Here is a 10,473-nt window from a genome sequence, read left to right on the forward strand (position 1 = left end):
GTCCTCAAGATCTAAATGTAGACGAGCTCCTGATATGTGCACTCAGATATTGCACTAAATTGGATGACGTGTATGACATAGTCATGACAACTATAAAAAGGGAAAACTCACTAGTAATGGCAAAAACAATGACACGCAAAATACCTGAAAGATAGAATAAAATGCTAACATTGTTTGATTGAGAGTCATACCAAAAGAAAGCTTACTTATAAATCTGCACGAAAGTATATGAAATGCTTGACATGTTCATTACTGCTGAACAAAGTGAAAAAAAAAACATGGCAGAAAAAAATAACATTGTACTAAAAACAAACACACATTATCACATTATTTTGCACTTGGCCACAACTTGAGTAACGGTGGCAAGGGGAACAGAAGATAGTCGGCTTTTGCAGCAGCACATAGAAAACATTCGCAGAAAGGCTTATTCCTCAATCAAAGACCAGGTAAAACAGGCCAACACGACTTTTCTTTCTACCCGAATGCAATGCTTAGCAATAAAATTACGTCCCTTAAGGCACTAAGTCGTACCTACTGGGCTCTCCCTTGTATAATAAACACGCACTGCAAAAATCTGCATGTAGGACACTTGCAATGCTCATGCTTTCCAGAGGAAAAAAAGCGTATCATGCCTACACATGAAGGTTTTTCGCGCGGCTTTCCCATCGGGGGTTACTGAGATAGTACACAAAGACTAACAGTAATTTTTCAGCTGTTTGTTGGTTTGTAGAACGTGATACACAGAAAAAGCACTGAGGGCGGTATGGAAAGCTGGGCAAGTTACTGAAGTTGCAGAATGAGACTTGGCACAGAAAATCACAAGTCACAGACCAGGTGACAATGAGGAGGAACATCTATTTGTCAGCTTTCTCTACCCGGAAGAGGCAATTGGTGTAGCACAATCAAGGCGCAACGACGTCCGGAGCCTCATGGAGTACACAAATGGACAGGGCTGTATTCGTGTACATGCGCCTTTTGATGACCTTGGGTCTGAGCGCTCACCTGTTGTCTTTAAGCATCCGGAACAACCTTGCAGGACTTGTTTTTGAGGTATTTGTGCACCACTGCACGATGCACGAGCGGTACGAGCCGTGAAACGGGTGAAACATCGCGGAGCACAAGCACACAGCTACCGAGGACCACAGAACTGACGAAACTAGCCACGTCGGTCAACGCACAGCAGCGCACGCATCTCGATGACAGTAGATAACAAAAATAAAGCGTTACGTAGCGGACTAAGCAGCAGCCGGGCCGGCGGGGATGGCACGGCGGCGCGGGCGCGTAGACAGTCGAAGGAGAGGGAGTTGAGAGGGTATTACGAGAGAGGGCGTAGGGAGAGGAGTTGAGCGAGGAGAAGGGCTTGGCCACCTGGATCGGCGCGCGTGCGCGCGACAATCTACGAGGCCGTTCAAGGGAAACGGATTTTTGCGTGGCCCATTACAGAGATGGCGCCAATTTCCTGTGCCACCGGAACTGGGGAGTGTCCCCCCCCCCCCTGGCCATAGCCTATATTCAAAGAAAAGGGGGGATCACACGCACTATAGGAAAAGGTCAACGCGAAGCTTTCATTGGGTGCTTGAAAAGAACTGGGGTCTTGTATAGCGGCTTTTTCCAAGCATAGATCCAATCATCACGTTGGACAAATTCTGACCCCCCCCCCAAAAAAAAAAAACGCGTGTATCACAGATGTGGCGCTCGAACATGAGAATCCCACGTATTTCGACGTACGTGTGACGACAACGGCGTTCCGACAGTTAAGTGATAACGATGGGATGAAGACAACGACGTAAAGATACCGAAATGACTGCGACAGAGCGCCAACTATTCAGGACTTTTACGGCATCACGAGAATGAAATGACCAAGCAGGAACGACAGCAATGGAGCACCGACCGCGGCATAACAGCAATGGGATGATTACTCTGGAAGGATGGCAGCGGTGTGATGACGGCGGCGTAGGACGACAGCATGACGACAATCGGGTGGTGACGCTCGTTGAAATGCAGCCACACTCCTATCCAGCGCTTCCACTGCACACGCTGCGCCATTTAGCGATGCCGCCGTAAAGTTGACGCTGGGGGCAGGATTGATTCCGCCAAGCATCGGAGAAACAAAAGGGTCTTTTTTATCATTGCAAAGCGACATAATCCCAGTCTCCCATTTCCACTTCCCAATGGCCTGAGGCGCTATAACGCAAAGCTATTCCAAGCGTTTCCAATTCTGCAGTGATGCCTCCACGATTGGTCAAAAATTTTTCAGTCAGCACCCACTGTTCCTGTCACGCGATTTTACGCAAAATGCGAAAACGTCCCATTTGATACGATATGTGTACATTGATTAAGCATGATTAGGCCGAACGAAAGAAAATAATTTCTGGTTCGACGCCTTTTTTCGCCATTGCGAAAAAAGCGTCGTCTAGGCAATTTCTATTGGTCAAACGTTTTCGGGCTACGTGCACTGTACCTGTCCGTCACGCGACATCCCAAAACCATGAAAACTCACCATGTAAAATTGACGTGTACGCGTCGAAGACGCATTAATGCGACGAACAAAACTGAAAAATGTTCTGAATAGTCGGACACTGCCCCGTTCCAAAAGGAATATAAGTTGGCTGCCTGCCGATCGCTGTGGCACTGGCTGCTCGGATCAGCGGGGAGCATGAATTTATTTCCGTATAAAATTTTGTGTGTTAGTATAGCGCTATCTAGACCTTTGGGCACGCATACAACATAGCTCTTTCGACTTTACTTTCTTGAGGATCCGTTTCAATGGCATTTTTAGCCTTCCGTTACACGCCGCTGCTAATTTCGACCAGCCAGTGCAAGCTAAGCAAGGGGGAAGCGGGCCAATCGCAGACGCCGGCACCACCCTCTTCATCCGGCTATCTACTTTCACTGCGCTGGCTCGGCCCTATCGAAATACTTAATTTGAGCGTGCTCCTCGCCTCTTCTCAGCCAATTAGATACGAAAAACTGCTCAACGTATGCAGTTCTATTCGATTTGAAAGCAAACGAAAGAGACATCCTATAAACGAGAAGCGATTTTGATTGGGCTTTTCAAACAACGCTGCGGGTTACTGCCAGATGCTTGCGTTGGTGCTTACATAAATTTGATGTCAGGAGATAGAAATAAAAAAAACGATTGGAATAGTTTTACGTTATAGGGCTCCTAGTTACCCAAGTTGGCGTCAAGGACGTTTATGGAGCGATGCACGCACCTACGGCTACAACCTTAGTGACCCAAGTTGGTATCAAAGAGGTTCATTGATGAGCAGCACAGGCCGAATCACACACACAGATTGTTAGAAGTCAGCATCAAAGAGATTATTGCAAGAGCCACATATCGGCAGTCCCCTTATCCTCAGAGAACTATGTGGGCCCAAACAGGTTTGTTGAAACAGCGTGCATAGGTGCATTGGGCCTCATACCAAGTGAATCGAGTTGATACAAAGGTTGGTTTCGAATCATGTTCTCTCAGCAGAGTGGCCCAACGCACTGTCCATTCTACCATGGACTACCTAAGACTGAAGGTTCCGGCAATACGGTTGGCGACATAAATTAGTAGACGTCTACGAACACCCGAAAGCATACCCGAAAATAGCGTTAGATGTCACGAGAAAGCTAATGCAAATAAAAAAAAACTTACAACAGAGCCAATGTCACGATCAATGTCGACATTATGAGATAAAAATTGAAGGCATGCATCGACAGACCATATTTCTACTGACGAAATGCATCTTGTATGAGGCGTGTATGAAGCTTGGCTCCTTTTTCGCGCTTCCGAGGACGATGATGATGTTTATTGGCATTCCCTGCAAAATAAGGCGGGGGCAAACAGTCCCAAAGCCTGCTTGATTTTATCACGTTTTACTACATCTGTCGATAACGAAAGGCTAGAGCCTTTCGGTATCTGATCTTTATCTTACATTTCTTATACAAAACATTCATCACCCTACTGTACCGTTACCTACACTTGTAATGACTCCGGTTGTTTCAAACTCTTTTCTGCTTTTCTTCCACCAATACAATAGTATTTTCTTACTTGACTGCCCACCAGTTATTCTTTCCATCTTCTTTGAATCCCAACAATTGTTCAAGGTGGATGCTCTCTACGGGTGTCGCCGGGTCGCATTCCTTTACTGTGGGCCGAGTCGTTGCCTCATCCTGTATAGTGCATATTTCCTTCAGTACGTTATGTCCTCAGGCAGCCAGCTCGGGTCCCAAACAGTGAGGCAAAACATTATGCGTTATTATTCAGATTTTCCCTCCCGATTTCTTTTTTGCCATTTTCAGTAAACCACTATCATTTTCTTTGTTTCCATCCTTTGCATCCAGTTTACCGCCATTCTATTTCGTACGTCTTTAATGACTTCTGGTTGTTTATACACACGTCTAGTTACCCTATACTTGGTTGCCAACTTTCTTGACCTCTTACATCAACCCTTTTCAGGTCCAGATATTCGTGAAATTTAGCCGGCCATTTATTTTTAATTTACATTTATTAGTCTTCCTTCAAAACTATTCTTGCTCTGAGCTTCTCTTACGTCGAAAGAAGGTCAGCCCATGTCATCTTTCCAATGCCTCATTTCCTATCTTACTGTGGGCCCCAAGCAAAGTTTGTCGGGCCACTGCCATCTGTTAAATCTCTAACCCCGACAAGATTTCCGACATATAGCACATAATAGCATTTGTGTATTATAGCGCTGGTAGCTTTACACTTTCCCGATGTCTTCCCACCACCTCGTATATAATGTAGCCGCAAAGTGCAACTTATGGGCATGCTGTATTATCTAGCACCACCACCCACGAAGTCCGTGCATGCATACGCGGACTTCGTATACAAAGACGCGCCATAGTTCTTCTTTGTATCCATATTAAGACAAATTTATCTGAATATTTGTTTCCCTGGTTTCATTCCGCCCACCACTGGAGAGATATTAAACAAATGTTTCTTGTCATTAAAGAAGGGCTCGTACTAAACGGCATACACCAAGCGATGCAAAGAAGTTAATTGAAGAGTGGAACATAAATTCTACGTTCCTAGTGACACGTTGTCATGAAAGAGGTCTATTGAAGTTCGAAACATTGCCCAGTGACCAATGTTAGGAGGAAAGATTGAACAGCGGTACATACGAAGTGTCACTTAACCAGTCACACAAGTAGTACACTGTTATGAGTGTGTAGAAAGCGTCTGCTGCAGACTGTTTAAAAGTGCGGTCACAAACCACTGCGGAACACCGGTAGCTCCAAATACCCTCGAGTGGCTCACAAAAAAGATGATGTTGGCGGGCGATGGCGCGAGATGTCGGACGAGGGAGAAGTAACATCACTCAATCAGGCGGCGACACGAAACTAGCGGGATAAGGAAACAGGAGAAGAAAGGAGCCCAGACTGGAATGTGGGGAGAAGAGAACGCATTATGAAACATCGTTCCAGCGTACAATTGAACACGGACGAGCAGAGAAAAACGTCACGAATACCAGTTAAAAAAAGAGAACGCTCGAGAACGGGGCTGGAAGATAGCTGGTGTCGTGGTCGCTGTTGTAGGGGCCCAGACCCGAACCCGAAAGCCTCAACAGAACCAGGATGACCTCGCCTGTTCTTGGAGAGATCCACCGAGCGGAGGGCTCAGCTGTTCCAGCTGCACCTGGTGCTGTTTGTGCTGATCCTGATCCTGGTCGTGGTCCTGATCCTTAGCCACCGTGCGGAGAGTGGAGCTTGCCTGGAGGCGACCAGAGGCCTGAGGCAACGCTAGCGAGAAGTGCTCGGGAAGAACCGTGAGCCAAGGAACCGGTACAGGTGGTGCTCAACTGTAGCGGTCGCACTTCGATGGCCTTGGGCTCCGACAGCTTTGGCCTTGGACTTTGGCCTTGGACTCGGAAATCTCGGGTTGGATTTGCAGTGTGTCCGCGTCCCTCGTTCGCCATGGGCCGCCACGGCGCTACCGCCGTCAGCGCAAGTGCAATCGCTGTCAACGCATCGCCACCCAAGTAACTAAGACTGCCGATGCCGAGTTCCTTTTTCTTGTTTCACACCGTGAGTAATTTGAACTCATAGCTTGGACTAACGCGGCCAAGTGTACTTTTGTTATCTTGTACTTTTTGTGTGCTCTTTGTTATTCTCTTCTTTTCTTTTTTATCGTAATGAGTATAAGTTTTGCTTTTGAGAAAAAATTCTTTCGTCTTTCCGGGAATGATGCTCTGCCTCAGTTGAATAAATCGTACTCGACGATCTTGACATCACATGCACATGCCCAATATCACGTACCAAGAGGCCCAAGTTCGTCTGACGGTTGGTTTCGAACTGGGAGCGCCGCGTGCAGCAGCCAGACGTTTTACCTATTAGGCCATGTAATCGAACTTACCCAGCGGCCTAAGTAGCCAAGAAAGAGGTTAGGCACCGAGGCTGACACTGTAAACCCTAAAAATGTGTAAAATACCCTCAAATGCTAATCTTATTATGAAGTGATGTGGCTCGCCGTCGACGTCCCTAGAGATGGAAAATGAGGATCTTTAATTTAGCACTGTTTTGTTATTTTTGCATATTCATGGTCTCGTTGATTTCTTAGATCGTCGTCCTTTCGAATAAGCTTTATTTCTGACATTCGCGAGTCTTCAGTGACTCTGACCATCTTCCTTGATTTTGCGATAGGTGTATCTTGTATATTAAAATAAACGATACTTCAGTTGATGTATTGATAATGCATCTGCTGATACACATATTTCCAAATCTTCAATACTGCCTAGCCCCTACACTGAGGTGCACAGTTGCTCAAATAAAGGTCAGGAAACAGCTGTTAACCTAATAATGAAACCCATGCCGCTGGTTGATATCTTGAGGGACCGCTTGTGACGAGAGCAGCTACATTGGATTCAAAACTTCTAAAGGTTGTCCCAAGAGTCGCTGCTCTAGAACGCCATTGCACGGAGGTGATCATCGTAGCAGTCCTGCCTCAGTACATCGCATGGCCATTCTTCAAAGTAGTTGAGTTGTAGTACTTTGCGAATATCTTATACCGGGACCACTCGGCATATGGCCTGGCGGTAACGTGATGACGCCTGCCACTATAAGAAGGACCATACAGCGGGGCAAGACATACACAAGGCAATACTTGCGCTCGGAACCCATTTTCATGCCTGGGCCATGGCAGCAGGCCACTAACATGGGACCAACACAATGAATAGAAGACTTAAGAATTTCGCTAGCACGAAATAAGTCTCTTGATGTCATTAGCCTTTGGTACATTGATGACACAGCACAGAACAACGAAAAATATAGCAACTCATTACGGGCGCTATTCTTTTTTCTTAAATAGTAATAGAAGGGCTCATGGAAACAGGTGTGCATTTCCTCCCTGAACCACATGCAAGGGAGAAGTACAAGTGCATGCATCTTCGGATGGTGTCAACTTAGCAGACATCCTCGTTTACCAATAAGACAATAGAAGGGCGCCCTACATGCAGCACCGATAAATATGAGCCTGCAGGCAGCAGAAAACACTTCGTAAAAAGCCATGTGCAAGCGCTACGTAGTGTAATAGCGCTAGCTTAATAAGCGAACGCAAGAGTAGAGTGATGTCATAGGGTAAGGAACCGTAATACTGCTGTCACACGGTATGGGCGAGTCAAGATGGTTTCAACCTGCGGGGATGATGATGATGATGATTCACTGGCATGTCTCTTGAAACAGGGCGGTGACAAATTGTCACCTAGCCTGAATGATTAAATCAAGCATGCCATGCATGTTTTTCATCGTATCATATTTGTATACATCTCCTTAATCTCTATTTTCTTGCTCAAATCTTCTCTATCTACCTTGTACCGCTACCTACGCAGGTACACGATCCGGTAGTTTCAATCTTTTCCCTGATTTTTAGTGCGCAGCCATTTGGCGGTAGTTTCTGGGTTGATGCCTTCTTTCTATTGAGGGAGCAAGCGCTTAACAATGCAATACCTGGAAAAGAAAACCTAATACTAGCGCTGGATTTGAAAGGCGCATTTGACAGTCTCTCACGGGGCCATTCTGCGTGCGCGCGAGGATATAAATTGTGGTGAACGCGTCTTCACGCATATCCACAACTTCCTCGCGGGAACAACTGCAGCGATAGGCCTAGGAAGCATTCGGTTAGAAAATGTTGAAATGCCACACATGGGAACCTAATCAGGGGGCCATCTTAACAGCTTTGCCTTTCAATTAAGCAAAGTGCCATATCTGTATACGACTAGATCAAATACCAGACCTAGGCTACACCCCATAAGCAAATGATATCTCATGGACTTCTAAAGGCTCGCTTGGAGACAAGTAATGGACATGAGGACGCTGACACAGTGTCTACCGTTGCGCGTCAGAGTGGTCTGCAATTTGCACAGCAAAACTCCGAATTCATCCGTATACTGCCCCCGCGTAGCATTATTAAAAATACTATGGAAATTGTGGAGATTTTCGTTAGAGGCCACCGCATACAGGAGGTACCCAAACTCGGAATACTGGACTTCTGGTTGCAGCAGAATGGGCGGGCCACTTATGCGATCGGGGCCATACGAACGGCGACCAAGAGCGTAGCGAAAATTATACCTCGATTTACCTATCACAAACTATGAATGAAAGAGGCAGACACCACCACGCTGGTGCAGGCCTTAATATTCAACAGGTCATCTATAACCTTCCCTATCACGCGTCAAAGACGAAGAATCCCACGCCGACACCATAATTAGACCACCTTAAAAATGGCACTCAGCCATCCCCAAAACACATCAAGGTAAAAGTTACGTGCGCTGGGCAATTACGATACCTACAGTTAACTCGCTGCGGCAACTCTGATCACTCAGCGCTACAAACTCAGCCAGACCACAGCGGGTCGAGACATGTTAAAGGAGATTGCAATAACGCCCTACCCACAGCACGTGGCAAAGAAGCTCGGGAAGCTTGGTCCCTCGACAGGCACCACTTATACTTGGCCCTTTCGCCGAGGAACACGCACCCAAAGCGTCACAAAGGGATATTTAGGGCTCGCACAGTGTAGCTACAAGCAATACTATGCCGCCTGACTTGGAAGGACGTTTACTAGATCGAAGTCGCTCCCAACACACAAGATAATCCACAGAGGACACGCCATGACTACGAACACTTAGTCGTTGTGGTGGTCAACGAACACTGCGAAACATTAAATGCTATCTCAATCAGAGAGGCCTCAGTGATGGAAGCGGAGACAAGAGATATCGCGCTTGCCATACACACGAGTCAAAGTAGAGGACCTGACAGTACCATCGTCATGGACTCTCAGGCGGCATGTTACCTTTTACTACGAGGCACAATTGCCAAAGGCTGTAGCCTTGTAATGCAACATCGCTTCCGTAACCACCACTCGATCTTCTGGTGCCCAGAAAACCAGGGGTTGGGGGAAATTAGAGGGCAGACGCCCCGGCTCACGTCTTAAATTTCCGAGGAGCAACATTGGCCCCCTCAGAACACTTCCAAACCACATCCCCTAATCAATAATTATAACAGTATAATCGCAAGGGATTTGATCGCCTATCAGAGTTTTACACGACAAGTACACACCATTCCCCATAAATATCTAACAGGAGAGGATGCCACCAATTGAAGAACAAAAATGAAACTTTGGTTTATCCACACTTAAAAAGAGTATGCGCCATGTTCCCCACTTGCAATTGAGGTTCCTGTCCCTGGTACGAAGGCAGCCCTACACTTTATGAAATTACCTGGGGCTGCTAAAGACAGCCCCCACACCTGAAAGACACAGATTCGGCAGCACAACGCAGGTTGGATCTGTGGGAGGCGCGACTGTCCAGCTCTGACTTTGTCGAGCAGCAATCGCTGATCAACCGGGATGGACGGGCGGCTGAGGCCAGTGGGGCTTTCGACTACGGCTCCACCATGAAAATAATCTATTTTATCACTGAAGATAGTTTTTTCTTCACTGTCTCAGCGTCTGCATAACCGCGCAAACGCGCGCGTGCCACTAGTGGCGCGTTCGTCATTGTCTTCTAGCACAGCGAAGGCGCTGTCGGCACTGACGGCAGTGACCCACTGCCAGTCAGTGCGGTGATTTCGGTGCAAAATTATTTGCCTCAATATATCACTCGCGCCTTCGTTATCATCGTCTGCCACAGCTGGCGCCGATGCCACTTATCGTGCCAGCGTTTCCGCACTGCGGCTAGGCTAGGGGCCAGGAACTGCTGGACGCATATGGGACCTGAGAAGAAGGTTCCACCCCATCTGGTGCCAGCGCGCACCAACCGTCACTAAGGGCTCAGCACAAAAGTTGATTCTCTCTCTCTCTTTTCCGCACTGCCTCTCGCGCCCGTGCCACTATTCGCGCCTTCGTCGTCGCCTTCTTCCATAGATGGCTCCGATGCCACCCATCGCATCTAGCGCTGGCCTTGGCGCATTGGCGTTGTTCAACCAGAGTTAAGCAATGCCAGAGAGGGAGAGAGAGAGAGACAGAAGAAACAT

Source organism: Dermacentor variabilis, chromosome 10, assembly GCF_050947875.1.
Source record: "Dermacentor variabilis isolate Ectoservices chromosome 10, ASM5094787v1, whole genome shotgun sequence".
Classification (NCBI taxonomy): Eukaryota; Metazoa; Arthropoda; class Arachnida; order Ixodida; family Ixodidae; genus Dermacentor; species Dermacentor variabilis.